Here is a 17814-nt window from a genome sequence, read left to right as displayed (position 1 = left end):
ATCCTCCGATAAATAATGTCCGGTTTATGTTTTTTCCTTATCGAGCATGGCCATCCAGACAGCGTGCTAAATCTTGAATGGCCAATCAGAGAAGAAAGCAAAATGAACAAGGAAGGTAAGGAAGAAAGAAATTCTGCGGCCTAAAACAAAGCCGTTTTATGACCCCGTTCAACTAAGTATATTACCAAATTGAATAAACTATTATGATTACGCATTGAGTGTTTTCTCTTCAGGCTTGACGGAGGAAAAAGTTTAAATCTGGAGTGACATTAATAGCAATTTCTTTCGATGGTGTGTAGGTGAGAATTGATTGCATGCTTAGAGTAATTTACGAATGAATTGGAAGCATCACTTTCATTAACAATGAAGAATAAGCGGAAGATTTTGCAATGGATAATAAATAAATCTATAATCGTTTAAAAATATCACGGTCGCTTAATTAAATGATTTGAATTTGTAATCTGTTTTCATCAAAATTTAAAGCCGATTCTTTTTTAGCTATTATTGAAAATAATACGGGATTGTGAAATAAAACTTTCATAAACACCCCTTTAAAAATTAAAGTATACTGTAATAGAGCCAACAAAAATGTGTTCCTAAATTTTTTCCACTTTTAAACTTGTTATGGAATCCGCTGGGATCAAATAAAGGACATCTGTGGCCACAACCGGATGCTCTAACCAACATAGTGTACTCATTCCCAGACAGGAAGAGTTATGAAGCATTTTACATGGTTATCGAATCAAACTTAATTTTTTCTTCGAACCATATTTTCATTTACTGGTAAAATTGTTTTGCAAATTTACATAGTTGAGCTATCCTCTCCACCATCCGTATTTGAATTTTGATCATTTTTTTTTTCTTCTTAAAGCTCACATAGAAGGTAATTGACAGTTGTTTAAAACTACGCGTAGATATTTTTAGTTCTGAAACATTTTAAAATCTGGATAGAGGCTGACAAGTTCCTTTATTGCATTTTAGAATAGTTTATTTTCCTCTTTCAGGGCATAATTGACACGATGTACGAAGTTATAGAGATTAAAACTGGAGAACAGGTTTCATGACAACGAAGTGAATTGCTCAATACATTGCTCATTGATTAAGTTATTGCCAAAGTCCGAGTCTTCACATTGTCTTATAAAATTAAAAGTTGGTAATTCAATGTACTGTTTTTACTTATTTACCCATTGTAATGAAATTTGAGTTATTTACTTTAAGTCACCTTTGTGACAATAACATTAAATATTTAAAGATACAAGATAACAACAAAAAAAATTTTTTTCAATGTTGTTAATGAAGTAGACAAACTGTTAACAAATTTAAAATAATTAACGCAACAATATAATGCATAATGATCAAAATGATCAATGATACGAACTTCAGCAAAATGTCTCTCTTAGCATTAAGTTAGAAAAACCCACTTAAACTCCATCAGCTTGCCCACAGCGTCATTGCTCTACATTACATTGTACTCATGCTTAGTGCACGTTTTAGAAAAAAATCTTGAAAATATTATGGGCGTTGAAATGTACACTCATAAGATTTTCATGTATAAGTGAATAAAAGTTGTAAGTCCAAATAATAGTAAGAAAAATAATACAGTCATGTTTATAGTCTGTTTATAGTTTATTTAAGAAAGTTTCTATATTTTTTTATATTATTCATAGTTCTTTATGATGTAAACCATAAACTTTTACATATGGTTGCTTAACTGAGCTTTCAAAATTAATTTACATAATAAATACATTAATTTCATTAGTAATACTGATTAGTAGTATAGTAGTATTAGTGATTAGTAGTATCAGTGATAATAAGTATATTACAAAGACTCTATATAATATTGACTTAACTATGTTGTACTTTTAGAGGAATATGTAAAAGAGCACAGCAAAATTAAAAATTCTTAAACCTAACAATAATTTTTAACACAACATAAGATTTATTTAACATGTTTATGCATTACGAATTAGAAAATACTATCTCTATCTCCAATACTAAGGATTAATGCGTACACTATGCATTAACGCTCTGTCATTTAACTCAACAGAGCAAATTCTCAACCCTATTCAGCAGCCAAAGACAGCAAAAGTCAATTATCGATTAAAAAGCGAACTGCAAAGAAAATAGAACTTAATTAACATAATCTACACAAAACTTAAAAGCAAATTATATTAATAACACAGATTATCTGTTAAAGCAACTCATAGTCTTTAGTTAATCTCGACATCAGACAGATGAATTAAGAGACCCATTTAGAAAGGAGAAACACAAAAGGAGATCAATACTACACCAGGTGATTCATTCAGTCGATGGACGACATGGTTTCTTTTGTGAAAGTGTGCCACCGACATCTAAGACCAAGCTCGTGATTGAAAATTGAACTTGAAAAAGAGCGAAATGAGTTATAAAAATGAAAATAACTCAGAACTCTCAAAGCGAGTTCGTGTTAAGGATGGTCTCGAATATGTAACAGGCAATAGATAACCTTGACCTCAATATGCGTATATCAAAGAGAATGGGTATTTATGCTTTCATTATTTAAGAGTAAAAAGTTCTTTTTTTTTTCTTTTCCCTTTGAGATCAATTTATGAACACGGTTAGCTTGTGAAGAAATATGAAAGATTTGCAGAGTATAATTTTTAGGTAAGGAGGTCGGCAAGTGATTTAAATATAAGCAAATCAAAATTGAGCTGAAATGCATTTAAACAAATTAACTTCAATACGTTTCTTTAATCATCAAGGAAAGTAATGAAAATGGTAAAAATAAATAAATGAGATAAATAAATTAGGTTAAAAAGCTATTCAGAGAAAAGTGGGATGTCTGGAAAGATTTTTTTTTTTTAAAGAAAAAAATACAATCGACACTAGTGCAATATTAACTCGTAAAAGTGTATGCAAAAATGTTCACAGCCTGTACTCTTGCACAGTAAGCATGTGTTTGGACTAGCCATTAGCAATTTATAAACAAATTTATCAGGAAGTAAGCTTTTCATGATAGATTGGATGTTTTTTTTAAAAAAAATTTAAATCGAAATAAGATTTTTCTCCCCTTCTAAATCTGTTTTCAAAATTAATGTCTGAAAGAAAATTGTCTCAGTATTAATGTAAAGAAGATATTCTTTTGATTTCGAACAATTTTTTCACTAATAACAAAGCTAATATGTTTAAGAAAAATAATAAAATACACTTTTCTTCATCTTTGCCTATCGCCGTGGATTTTTCTAAAAATATTACTTAAAATTCCATTTGAAAGCGGTTTATTGTGAAACTCCTGCTCCTATGACAAAAAGTCCTACGACTTTGAAGTCGTAACCATAATAGTTTTTAACGCTATTCTTGATAGCCTACCTTACAATACTTTAAAAACAATTTTTTTTATATTGAAGTTATACTTCTTATGCGACTTCCAACAAGATTACGTTAAACGTTTAATGCTACATTTTTATTGGCCGGGAAATCACGTGGTAGGATCCAGTTTTCCCTCATTCATTTCCATATTGTTTTGGTTCTCACTGGCATAAAAGTCATAAAAGTATTGTTTTTCTATAAATATTTTTTTAGTTTGTTTTGATACACATATAATTTAATAAGGTAGTATTTTTTATTTTCAAATTTAGTGGATAACAATTGTAAAAAATGAGTGAAAACAATCCCACGAACAATGCGACGGATTTGAGGTTATGTCAAGGTACGTCTCTTGTGAATATCAATTGATTGTTAGGTTTCCTCTTCTGAAATTACATTATGACGCATTCACACACATTATTAATACAAATACATTTTCCAGGGCGAGATGATGAGGCAACCACAAGCACTTCCACTGGTTCAAGAGGTCCACGAGGGAAAAATGCCCAATATTACAGAGATTACAGAGCACGGAAGCGAGCGGAGCAGGAAAAAGAGTCGTTGAATAGAACTAGTGATCCTTCTACGACTGCTGATTCTTCTACAATTAATGTCGCAGGCTTCTTCGGCGCGGAGGGACTCCACGCACTATTTCTTATTCCATCCGATCAAACGGGATGCTTGCCCGTGTGGCAAATTTAACATAATTTATTATAACTAACTTATTTAAATAAACAAACAGGAACCCAACGAAAATATTGAAATCACAACCTTTTATCAAGTCAAAGTGCAATGCGCTATAAAAAAAAATTCGAATTTGTTTATGATGAAAAGTAAAAATAACTCCTACGTTTTTCGAATATTTAGTCAAGCATTTCAAACACCAGTTCAGCATACGCCTACTTGTATTGCCTACATGAAAGTGTTATGTGTAGGCCATGAAAATCCCACTTCTTTCCGTAAGAACCGGTCCGGTCGAGGACCCATGCAAAGGTAAAAACTTATTTTTTAATCGAAAACAGGAAAAAAGATAGCGTGAAGAATGTTCATTATCGGTAAAACGAAGAAAACATTAAATAGCGTGTGATACAAGCAACAGGCAAACACAATTTCGAAATATTTTAAAAACGTAGGGGAGAGAGGTGTAAAGGAACATTCGAATGTGATGCGTTGAAGAGGGAAAACAAATTATCGAAAAGTTCATTAACTCAAGAAACAGCAAAAGAAACGTGGTTAATATATGAAGGTGCGTGCATTAAGCGATTAGAATCGGAACAATAACCGGAGAAAAAAAGAGGATTAGTTAAAAGCACTAAAACGAGCTATTATTTAATTATCAGTAACTAATTCCGTTTATAAAAATATATTTCATTCTGAGAAATGAATACTTAAGATATTATACTATCTGAAATAGATAAGAAAAAAAAAAGATAAAACGGCAAATGAAAAAATTAGATTTATACTAATGCTCTCTAAATGAAGCATAAAAAAATAAAAATTCAACTCTATTGTCTATTGTTTCTAAAGAAAATTTGTCAGAATTAAAAGATGGAACATAATAATTACGTTAATTGATTTACTCCATAAGATAAAATAATAAACTTGTGGACTTACAAAAATTTTGAAACAAAGCGCTATTTCGAAAAATTTGAAATTCTTTAATTTCAAGGGGAAACAATGTAGTAGAAGTCCGTAAAATGGATTTACAAATACCAAAATTAAAAAAAAAAATTAGCGTTTATATGACACAATGTCTATAACTTCTTTTATAAATTATCCATAAATTGCTGTACTCATAATTGGAAGAAAAAAATCCAGATTTGATTCCGTTTTGATTTTTTTAAACCACCTTGCTGTATTTTTCGTTGCACGAAAGATTTTTAAAAAAATCACAAAATTAAGGTGCTTCGAAAAAAAATTAAAATTGACAAAAATAGGTTTTCCGACTCAACTCAAAATGAGCCAATCCAATTAAAAAATCTATAAGTTTAACAAAAACTATAATTATTGGGAACATTTTGTTAAAATTTGAAGAAAATCGGGTGAAACTGTAAGAGATGCACTAGTTAGAGATATAGAAAAAGAAACATAGTTACCAGTAAATTGCGTTTTAAGTTTTGTGATCAATAATCCGTATAAATATATATAAATTTAGCAACTAACTATGATGCCTCAATACCAGGTCTATAACATGTTTTTTCTCCATCATTTTCAGCAATCTTAAGTGCTAGTAAAGCCCTTTTCTACCCTCATGTGTTTTTACAGTAGCAGCCTAACTTCGCTGTCTTCATTTTGAGCATTTTCTTAGGAACCTTTTCTTAGACTGCTGTGAGTAAACTAATTGTTCCATATCTATCAATAACCCTTTGTAAAAATTATAGAAGCGAAATAAGTTGCAATTTCAACTATTTCTAGTACAAATTATTTTTCTTAAATAATTTAAACAAATTATTTCAGTAAAACAGTTTAATATTATTTTACTAAAATGTTTTGGTAGGAACGAGCAAATCTATTATTCAAATGTGATATAAGTTCACGTGATCATATGGCACAGCGTGTATATGTTGTTTTTACATTTGGAAACAACAATTCGATATTGTAATACAATAATCTTTAAAGGTTAAATTATCGAGAAATTCAACAATTTTTTCCTTCGTTTTTTAAAAAACTTTCTGTGGAGTTTCTCCTTAAAAACGTGCTAAGGTCGGTTGTAAAAAAATAGATATAAGATAAGTCGACAAATAAGATAATTTTTTTAGCCAATTTTTTTTTTTTTTTTTTAAATTTTCGCACGTTCAAAAAAACAAGAGCCTGACAGAAAAAAATTGACTCTACATAATTTTAGATGTTAAAACTATGAGTGAATTTTACAGAAATTCACAAAAAAAAAAATAATAACTTTTCACAAAATTTCCAGGTAGATCATTGTTTTTTGTGATTTTTCTAAAAAATACAAAAAACAGGACTTTTTACTAAAAGTCCGAAATTGTAAATAAATAATGTTTGAAAAACAGCTTCGAAATTCTTGGACACATCTCAAACTCTCTAGCTAAACGTGTGTTAAACTGATCACTTCAAATCCTAATTTAAGACGAAGAAAAAAAAATCAAAGTACGATAATAAAAAAATTAAAATAGTAATAGATATATTACAGATGATTTACAAAGTTTTTAAAAATTTTATTTATACTTATTTGAATAGAAGAAATTAAATCATATTGGGCAAAATTTATCGATTTATCTTTTGTAATATTCCATCCAATTGTTTATTCTTTTTTTTTTTTTTTTCTCATCCTTAATCCAATACTCAAGCATACTACATCCGCTCCGGAAGACTCAAGAAATGAGAGAGAAAAAAAAAATTACAGGATCTTCTGAGGAATTGTCATCTTCTTTTGATACAGTATAGATAATGATTCCCAATCGTTATCACGTACTCATTTTCCTTTGTTATCCAGCGATTTCTTTTTTCATTCTATCTAATGGTCCAACCTTTTTCGGAACCAGACTATTTCAGGATTTTATAAACAATTCACTACCACAATTAGTTCGTTGAAGCGAACATAATACATCCCTTAATCGTGATTTCAATTTATAATCACGTGATTTTGTATTTATCCACATATCGCTATTAAAATAAATACGATACAAGGTAAGTGAAACATAATTTAGTTAGATCGACATAAAGATACTGGAAAAATTATAAATATTTTTTTTTTTTTTTTAACCTTACATTTTGCTTTGCTGCTCTATGACTTAGAAACATGAAATTATGNTTTTTTTTTTTTGTATTTCAGTACTGTTAGAAAACAAAAACACTAACATAAATAAAAATAATAAAGTCATTTTTCAAGGTTCATAGATAAAGAAAACATGGTAATAAATAATGAAAGAAAGAAAAAATAAAATGTAATATAATTTTCCTATCGTAATTCGAAACTTAAATAAACCAACAAATTAGTCTATAATTATATACCAAATTCATCAGCAAATAAATAAAGCACGAATAGTTTTATAAGTATAAAAAAAAATCATTCAAAAGAATTTTAAAAAGTAATTGCTAATTATTAATATTATCATTAGTAATCATTCATTTTTAATCTTAGTTGATGAATAAAGTAAACTTGTTAAAATATTTTCAAGACAAAGCAAGTGAAATAAATAAGGCAAACTACCTACTATTTTACTGTTAAAATGTAAGTTCATCTAAATATCCAGTTTTTTTCTTCTTATTTTTTGTGGAAACTATATTACAGTATAATTGTAGAAAAGTTACTTTTCGCGAACTATGCATAAGGGTCCTCATAAATTTCATTTAGATTATTAAATTGGTTGGAAAATATTCACATTTTTCTTAATAGGAAATAAAAACTAAGTATTATACTTAGTTTTGTACTGTATAATATTTCATAAGTATTAACGTGAGTTTTAAGAATATCTTATAATACTTTTTCGCAGTTTCTAAGTATAAAAAATACAAAATAAAACTTATTCTATTTTAATGTTATAGTTAAACTAGTTAATAAGTTAACTATAATAATTACGCAAATTTATTTTCAACACATTATGAAACAATTGCATCATCATGAAACAAAGCATTTTCAGACAGACACACATTTCATTCTCAAACCAAAAGAAGAAGAAAATTGCAAACGACAGTAAACTGAAATTTACATTTACTTTATAAACGAATGAGTGAGAAAAATAATGAGATTAAGTAGAAAAACTCATTTAGGACAATCTATTTGTGGAGTATACCTATTGAAGGGAAACAAAATAAGTTTACAGAGCTCGATAATTAAAAAAAAATGCGAAACTATTAAAATGGAAAAAAAATTACTGAGTTAAATCCATAAATAATATTTCAGATAATAAAATAAAAATAAAATAAATAAATAAAAAATACTACGTATCTTAAAAATAGTTTGAAGAATAAAAAAAATATTTATTTAATAAACCCATTTAAAAACTGGCTGATAATTACATTATAATTTATTCCAAAAAAAATCTTTTTGAAATTAAAATCACTCTTGTTTCAGATTAAATCTAAAGATTAGACTGTTTTCTGTTTAAGGGCTTTTGCTATTACGCTATTGCTTGAAAAAGACAAGCCCCGTTAACAATAATTTGTATGACAATTATTGGTTAACTGTCATGGCATTTTAGAAATTATCAAAAATAAATCTAAATAATAACTAAATTTACTAAGTTTTTATTTCTAAGTTTGGTACTTTTCCCTTTCACCGGCTCAAGTAAATTAACTTTTTTAATTTATTTATTCTTTTTTTTTTTTTTTTTTTTTTTTTTTTTTTCAAAAAAAATAGCTGTCACGAAAAGTTCTAACTAAAAAGTTTTAAAACTGAACTAAAAAGTTCGGTTTACTTGTTCCTGGTCCGGTGACTTTACATAGGTAACTTTATCGCCTGCGACGGCGAAATGGAAAAGTACACTAAGTGTTTATTTCGATAAAAAATACACAATTATTCTAAATAAATACTTTATATATAATAAAGTATTCGACATTACTTATATTATTAATTAAAACCTAAAAAAATGATTAATAACTATAATATATGCAAAGATTATTGTTAAAAAAAAAATTCGCAAAAAGCCTTTAATATAAAATTTTAAAATTAATCAAAAGTAGTTCCTTTGTGGTTAGTTTATTAGAAAAATTCTAGATATTTAGAATTTCATTCAAAAATGAAAATATGGAATAGAGAAAATATATTAACTTTTTTTAACATGCTTTAAAAATTAAAAAACAAAAGAATTACTTTTCCTTGTAAGTAATATTTGAGAAAGAATCCATTCCTTCTTGTAATAATAGCCGTCGGCAAAACGAAGATAAACAATGGTTAAAAAAAAAAATTCGGCGTAACTTTAATGAAATATATTAACATAAAAGGGAGAAAATTGCAGTAAAAAATTATAGCAGTTTTATTATTTTTTAAACTTATAAATACATTGTTCGTGGAAGTTATTTTCCGATGCAGACAGTTTTTTTTTTCTTCCCTTTTTTTTTTATTTTTTTTTTTATTTTTTGCGCCATTCCTGGTGGAAATTGGAAATTAATGCTGGTCTGCTCTCTGAGTAAATATGAAATTAAGTACTTATTTCCAGCAGAAGTATTAAGAAAAAAGCTTGAAAAAGATTTTAAAACTAAGAGTCGCTAGGAATGATATTGTTACTAACGCAACCATACCAGTTTCAATACGCATTTCTTGTGCTTTAACTAAGAAACTTATAATATGGTCCAATAAAATATTCAATGCAAGTAAGTTTAAACAATTTTTTTAAGGGGTCACACTTAATTTATTTAAACGCACAAATTAATGTACAGAGTGTCCTAAAAGTCAAATATATATATAGAATATATATCAAATATATATCCTACTTAATTATTTATAAAAATTCATAATAGACCGGTGAGAGCAAAAAAAAACGAGTAATGTATTATGAAAAGCGATCCATGAGTACCAAACTCGACCCCCTAACCTTAACCCAAGGAGAAAGGGTATGTTGGGAAAAATTGAAGACATTAAATAGTAACCTTCCCTATATTTTATTTAGTTTATTTTTTAATCTCAAATTTGGATTCTACAGAAAAAAGTACGCCAATTTGTCACAGGTTTTTGACATTTCGTTGCACGAATCGCGAAATAAAAATTAAGTTCCAATTGTTTAAAATGAAGATGTCGAGAAACACGTATCAGAGGTAAAAAAAAAAAATATTAAAAAATAATAATAATAATTGATATTTTGAAAAACCTGATATGAAGCACAACCCACTGAGACTAGAGTCGCACTTGGGGATAAGGGTCAAATTTTATGTCATTAGAAAATCTGAGAACCAAGCTGCAAAAATATGTACCTTGTACCAAGGTACTTTTTCTACGAAATCCAAAACAGTAATAAAAAATGGAAGTTCTTAATTTAAGATTTGAAACTGCCTCTACCCATTTCTGGGAGTGAGAGTTCGAATATGGTATCCTTGTAATTAGTTTTTGTTGAACATTAGACACGATTTTTTTCCCTTTCCGATCTTACGCGCATTTTTCGAGATATTTGTCCATTCCAGAACTTTTTGGACAATCTTTAAATAGCAGACAGCTTGTACAATTATTGAGAAAGATGTTAAAAAGAGGTAGCAAAATAATAAAGTACTACAATCAGCGTATAATCATCTATTTTTTGGCAGAAAGAATTTTTCAAAAAATTTAAGTTACTTCATCAATAATGAAAAGCATAAGTGCTTAACTAATAGATTTTAAATACATGTATTTGAATTATTAGTTTGCCATGGTGAAAAAAAAATTTCTATTAACTACAGAAACCAAAAATAATATTAAAACATAAATGTTGCTATTACTAAGAATGTTTTTTTTTTCTTCTTTAAATAACTACATGTTAGCAGCTCGGCATTTTTATTTCGAAAGTATTTTTTAAAACTTTTTCATAAAGACAAATATTTTGTGACTATGTCAACGGCCTAATGACAATTATTAGCGTTGCCGATCACAAGCATTGACCGATTTCTGAAACATCCTTGAAAAAAATTCTTCATATGAGTTTAAGTTAAATAAATTGCATCTACGTGAAATATATTTTTTTTTAAACTAAAAAAAAAATCTGTGATAAAATACGTATTAAAAACATAAATTTGGACACCAAACACAATAAGATTTCAAAGATTTCAATAAGATTTCAATTTTCACCAAACACAATAAGATCCAAACACATTAAGATTTCCACCAAAGACAATAAGATTGCGAACAAAATTTCTCCGTAGATTTGGGGACATTCCAGTTATTATACCGTAATATTTTTTTAGAAAATGTGCACTTATGTATTTATAATTCTAAGTAAATGCATCGCCACACAGCATCCATAACATCGGGTGGAAAACAATCTTAAGCAAAAAAAACTACTTAAATTTATTGTATTATTTGCTACCAATTAAATGTGGTGGTACAGTAACATTTAGTTTTAAAATACTATCTCTTAGGGGCCGTTCAAAAAGTACGTACATCCCGAAGGGGGGGGGGAGGGGATTTGCTATTATGTACGGTTTTGTACGATGGGGAGGGGGGGAGGTATTATACAAAGTACGTACTTTATAAACATACACCAAATTTAAATTTGACTTTATCCTACACACTCCTTAAGTAAATATTTAATTTTATTTAAAACATAATTATTTTAATTTTTATGAAAAAGGGGGGTAGACTAATAAAATGTACGTACTCAAGGGGGGGGAGTAAGACCTTATGTACGGTAATGTACGAAGGGGGGGGAGGGGTTTAAAATTTCTCCATTTTTGTGTACGTACTTTTTGAACGGCCCCTTATATTTATCCTTGTTCCACGTACAGGGCAACTGTGTAAGTTGACCACTTGGGGTGCATTCCTTTAGTAGTTAACTGGTAAAGGGGAACTACTTAGGGCTTTCATACCATATTATTTTTACACATACATATCTAAAAATAAATTATATGACAATAATTTTATAAACGTAAAAAGTTGTCCCATATGATAAACTCACAAGGGGGTTTCGGTTAGCTGTAAACACTCTTTTACTAATTTCGTAAAATTATAATTCATAACAAAATAGCAAAGAAAATGTTATTTTTTTCGACAATCTTAGGATTTAGAAGATTTAGAAAAAAATTCAACGACGCACACTCCTAAACAAATTTGACATATTTCAGCGATCAACATACAAGATAGGCAGATGAGTCGGGTTTTGCTTTCTTTTATTATGTATGATAAATTTCAGTTCTTGACTTTTTTTTACAGTAAGTAAATTTCAACTAAACTTTTTGTGCAAATTTTTTGTGAACAATAATTATGTTTTTCTAAGCAGGTAATCATTTCGAATGAGTTAAACATCGCGGTTTAAGATTTGTATGGGAAACAAGAAACGAAAGTACTCTGTATAGCTTATTATAATGTCAACAAACAACAATAAATAACACAACTGCTGCACCTACCTACTGTCAAAAAAGTAGCAGCCGATATAATTGAGGGGCTTTTCCAGACACTGCTACCTGCAGGTAACAACTTTAATACCCCTCCCTTTACTAGACTTTAAAAAAAAAGGAGGAAAAAAAAGGAATGAGTCATGGTTTGGAGGGCATTCCTTTAGAAGCGAAACAGGTGAGTCAGTTAGCAACAATACACAGGTGAATCATTGACCGGTTTTCGGTTTTCTTTAATTTTTTCCCCGCTCTTTATGGAGAAAAGGGTGATGTTGGAAAAGAATTTGCATCTCACAGAATGAAAACAAAAACTAGCATCATCCAAAAAAGTTACAATTAATGTTTTTATATTATTATTATGAAATAATTTAATGCTCTTTGAAGCCTAATAAAAAAAATACAAGAAAAATACATATGAATTTGCTAGCTTGACATTCTAGAACAGATGAAGTGGAGAGAAAAGCTAAAAAATAAACTAGATTCGGGCAATAGATTGGTTTTAATTATTTTTAAATTCTTTTGCATTAAATTAAAACAAAATTCGCTTACAATTGCTTTGCTTTGGTAAAATATTTATTTTGTGTCTTTTTCTTTTTAATACTTTTTTTTTCTCTGCATTTTTGAATCTCAGATTGCTGTCAACAATAGATGTTTGGGATATCGATGGTGCCATTTAATCCAATATACCTAGAAAACGATTAACTCGATCTAATGTCTTGATATTATTATTTAAAATAATGAACACTTTGCACAAACTAAGGTTTCTTTAAAGAAAATTTTTTTAATTCCTTGATAAATTACTAACCTTTACTTCGTTAATCAAGAAAAAAAAATAAAGAGCAACTAAACAAGTTAGGAAAAAGCGCAATTCCATGTGTTTGAATTTCCAACCTTAATACAATCTACTATCAATTAAACAAAAACAGAAATAAATTGTTCAATTTATCCATTTATCTACAAAAATAACGAAGGTCATTATAAAATAATTTACATTTATAAAAAATTTTGAATCAAAATATTCAACACCTACTTTTTAAATACACAAAGTAGCAATATACGTATATCCCGATGTATAAGGCGATCCCCTATTTCTGATAACGAGATAGCAAATTTCTGGTATGTCAGGTGTATATGTCATCCGCTTAAAAAAAATAATAAATAAAATGAAAACGAATATATTGCATCGATATTTCCCGATCAACGAATATCCGACTTAAGTACCGGTGTACATACGGTATTAATTCAGAACTGTTTTTAATCTGCTCTGGAACAGTTCCAAAATTTCATTAACTTGTATGCTATTTTATTTTACCTAACAGCTCTAATTACAATATGTCTAACAATGAAACAGCTGTTTATAAAACGACTCGACAGGAAAAAATATTAGTCCAGAAGAAAATTTCATTTGTATAGTTATTGAATTTATAAAATTTCATTTAAGAATAAGATAGAATGTTTTACTCTTATCATATTTTTGTCATCTCATTCTGAAAACCACCTCAGCTCATATAAATACTTATTAATCTAAAATTTCATTTTTGAGTTTTAGACCAATGCAGGGATGTAGAAAAACGTAAAATTTCTTAGAGTCTTTTAAGGAGCCAGCATGTTATGGAATGAAAATAGCAGAAAAATTATTTACTTCAATGAATTTACATGAAAAACACGATCTATGAAATGGAATGAAAAGTGGCAAAACAAATTTTTGCTTGAATGATATTACATGAAAAAGCATGCTATGGAATGAAAATTAGTATAACAAATATTTATTTTCATGAAATTACATGAAAAAACAAGCTATGGAATGAAAACTAGCATAACAAATATTTATTTTCATGAAATTACAAAAAATAACATGCTATGGAATGATAAGTAGGATAAGAAATATTTGCTTGAATGATATTACAGGGAAAAAAACATTACATTTAAATTTATTTAATTTAAAAGTGTATTGCATTGTATTGTTGCTAACTGACTCACCTGTTTCGCTTCTAAAGGAATGCCCTCCAAACCATGACTCATTCCTTTTTTTTTCCTCCTTTTTTTAAAAAAAAGTCTAGTAAAAGGAGGGGTATGAATGTTATTATCTGCAGGTAGCAGTGTCTGGAAAAGCCCCTCAATTATATCGGCTGCAACTTTTTTGACAGTATGTAGGTGCAGCAGTTGTGTTATTTATTGTTGTCCAAACTATACTTCTAAGTTCAAAGGGATTAGAAGCATGGTTTACAATTTTAATGCAATGATACAAGCTGAAGTCACATATCTAAAGAGTATTCAAATATGATTTATTGCTTTGCTTTTAAAAATTATCTTAAGTTACATTTTCAAAAAATTGCCCTCAAAATATTCAGATTTTTAGAAAACAAATTTAATTTTTCTGAACTATTAGGAGTCAGGTACGAATTTTTCCGCTTCGCCACGACCGGCGGCCGCCTGAAATCTGTAGACCCTTCGACATACGAATATTTTTTTTTTATTTTTTATTTTACTTGAAGTAAAAAATATTAGCAAAACACTTCTGAATGCTAGAAAGAAAGGTTAAATTCAGGGAAGTTTTTAACTTCTAATTTTAAAACCTGCATTTTGTTACAAGCGACCAACTGAATTTTATGTATATAATCTTCCACACATCGAAACAAGTTTTTGCGAATCTGCATATCCATAAAAAGAATTGTCACACAACACATAAAAGTAGTATGTTGAACTCTTTTTGTTCTCCAATCTAATTAAATCTGGGATTAAAGTATCGTGACTTGAACCCATCGAAAGTTGGTAATTCAAGTGCATTGTTCCGTCATCACCAGGACAACTTAGTACACGACATACAACACAATGTCGCTTCTTAGAATTATTGTAACAAACCGTGAAAAAACATTTGCTGGAAATGAACTTCCTCGACTCAACACAAACTACGCGTTCGCTCCATCAAATCATTTTTTATCTCCTGAATATATTACGGCATACGCACAAAGTTAGTTGAATGATAAAAGAATCTTGGCAATATATATATATTCAGTTTATAAGAAGGCTAAATTATCAATACCAAGAAAGAGTTTATTATTTTGTACTGAAATAAAATAACCCAAAAGTTGCGTGTATCAAAATCTGAAAATCTAATAAAATCTGAGCTAAGCAAAAATAGTACTTTTACTAATTCGCCCAGTTATCATAAAGTTAAATTTTAAAAAAATGTTCAACTTACTGAATAATATTTCTAAATTGCATCATTACTATTTAACTTGCATTACATAATGCATGTTAAATAGTAAGGATGCATCAATCCTTTCTAAAAAAAGGATATCTTCGTGAAAATTTTAACAAGAATACGTTGCTTAACTGTTTAATAATAAAAGAATACGAATAAAAAATAAAAAGATTTAACTGAAAATTTATTCCTTAATACTGAGAAACAGTCGATAATTTTTAAAACAAAATCGATGCAAGTTTCTTTAATTTCCCCCCCCCTTTCTTTTTAACTCTACATCTAATGAGTGTTTTTGGACGCTGGTTATATAAATCGTACAAAACCATCATTAAAGTAATAAAGTTATAACGAATTATGAAGCAAACATTCGCATCTGAATGACTGGTTACTTAGTAAAGAAAAATTCATGAGTTTATATGGGTATTTCCTCTATATTAAAATAAACTATTTTCCTTTACTCTATTTAATAAACTAGTTTCCTCTACCCTATTTAATTAACTATTATCCTCTCCTTTCTTCCTCAATATATAAAAAAGAAAACATTTAAACTCTACAGATGAACGAACCAATACAACATTTTTAAAAGTTCAGTTATTGAAATTTAATTTTCTGGGGCACCTTGGATTTAAATAACATTAAGGACAGGACTACTCATAACTTAACATAAAATAAAATAAAAATACTCTCTGTTAGTGGAATAGCACAAATCAATTTTTAGAATAAAAAATAATAAAAAAAATAAACAAAAACTTAGTAGAAATAAAATTTCTTGTTCGGAACCTTAACGTGGGTAAACAAAGAATTTGAATAAAATTTAAATTTTACAGTTGTTTAAAAAAAAAAATTTTTGGTAATTCAAGCCCACATTTTATCCTGTAAAATAAAATAAATCAGTTTATCAAGAGGATGTGTGCAGAATTTTAACAACATCGGTATATTAGCTTCAGAGCTAGTGCCCGCCCACCGATTTTAAAACTAGAGGTTTAAAAAAACTACTTTTATTTTAAGATTAAACAAATAAATTGATTAAGCAGGGAAATTTTTTTTTAAAAAATCAATAAATAAACAGTTAATCAAGGAAAAAGCTTCTCTTAATAAGGAAATTCGGTGACAATTGTACACAGAACAATAGAATTATAAATATACATTTTAAACCAAAATAATGTTAAATAATGCATCCATACATTACATTTCCATCGATTTCTTCATGCCTTTAGTCTGAAAACGCAAAACAGAACGTGGTAGATTATAATAAGACTAGATTATTGAGAATATACTTCAACTTAGAAATGCTAGTGATATTTTGCAAAACGTCAAAGAGAAGTCATTCGATTTAAACGTTAAATCAGGAGAATAAGATAAAGAGTTTAATAATATTTAAAGGATGAAGTAAAAAAAAACCAATTGTTATTGGTTGAGTAGGTTAAACCAAGGAAGAAGGAATAAATTGGATGATTTCCAAAAGGAAACAATGCCAAAGACATTCCAAAGATTCTGAATAATGGTTAATAGCATCACTATCAATCCAAAAAAGAGAGCTTGCTTGGCCATTCAATATATTGAAAAGGAGCCGTTTTTTTTATTTCTTTTTCAGACTTTTTCGACGACAAAAGACACGTTTCCTTCAAATTATGCGATATGACAAAACTCAAATTTAAAAATGGGAGTAAGTAAATTTTAAAAAAAATATTTTAATATGATAAATTATATTTAAATAAAATACATCAAGCAAAACCGCTAGTTACGTTAAGTGTAAACTTAGATAAAATCGAATAAATTTTTCATTCAATTTACCTAAATTTTATTTCAAACATTTTGATTGGTCATTATCAAAGGAAACAATCATTTAAAGGCGTTAGAAATGGCACTATTTGTACACATAAAAAATTTAGGTAAAACGTAGAAGTTTATGAAGGGATTACATTTAGAAAGAAAATAAGATGCTGGCAATATATATTTTTTTTTAAATTCTTATAAGCGTATTTATTCTTAAGAACTTAACTTATTGTGAGTCATTACTTTTAGATTGCATTCAATATACGGCAGCAGCCGAATACGGCTAAAAACGGTTTATGTCAATTTCTCACAAAAATGACAATTGGATCGCCATCTTGTGTATTTTGAGGATTACGAAGTTTTCACAAATCAATAAAGCGGAAGATCGGTTCTCCCCGACAGTTATTACAGAATAAAGATGATGGGCGCTAGGGAAAAACAGTTTCCGTACATAATCCGATCCGTTCCGTAAATACATATCCGATCTAGTTTCATATCCGATCTAGTTC

The 17814-nt window shown here is 28.5% G+C and overlaps 1 protein-coding gene across 5 annotated transcripts in view; it reads right to left on the bottom strand.

Annotated features, from left to right (window-relative positions):
• The window catches only part of LOC107439384 (ecotropic viral integration site 5 ortholog), a 122967-nt gene that overhangs the window by 78196 nt on the left and 26957 nt on the right, over window positions 1–17814 (bottom strand). The window contains exon 1 of one of the 5 annotated variants that reach the window (XM_071184437.1): window positions 16714–16825. The exons of 3 other annotated variants lie outside the window; for them this stretch is intronic. The gene's annotated coding sequence lies outside the window, so the exon portion shown is untranslated. Of the gene's footprint in view, window positions 1–12336; window positions 12419–16713; window positions 16826–17814 lie in introns of those variants that run through there. One more of the 5 variants, XM_071184438.1, reaches the window with a different exon arrangement.

Source organism: Parasteatoda tepidariorum, chromosome 8 (genome assembly GCF_043381705.1).
Source record: "Parasteatoda tepidariorum isolate YZ-2023 chromosome 8, CAS_Ptep_4.0, whole genome shotgun sequence".
Classification (NCBI taxonomy): Eukaryota; Metazoa; Arthropoda; class Arachnida; order Araneae; family Theridiidae; genus Parasteatoda; species Parasteatoda tepidariorum.
This window is presented reverse-complemented; position numbering and strand designations above follow the sequence as displayed.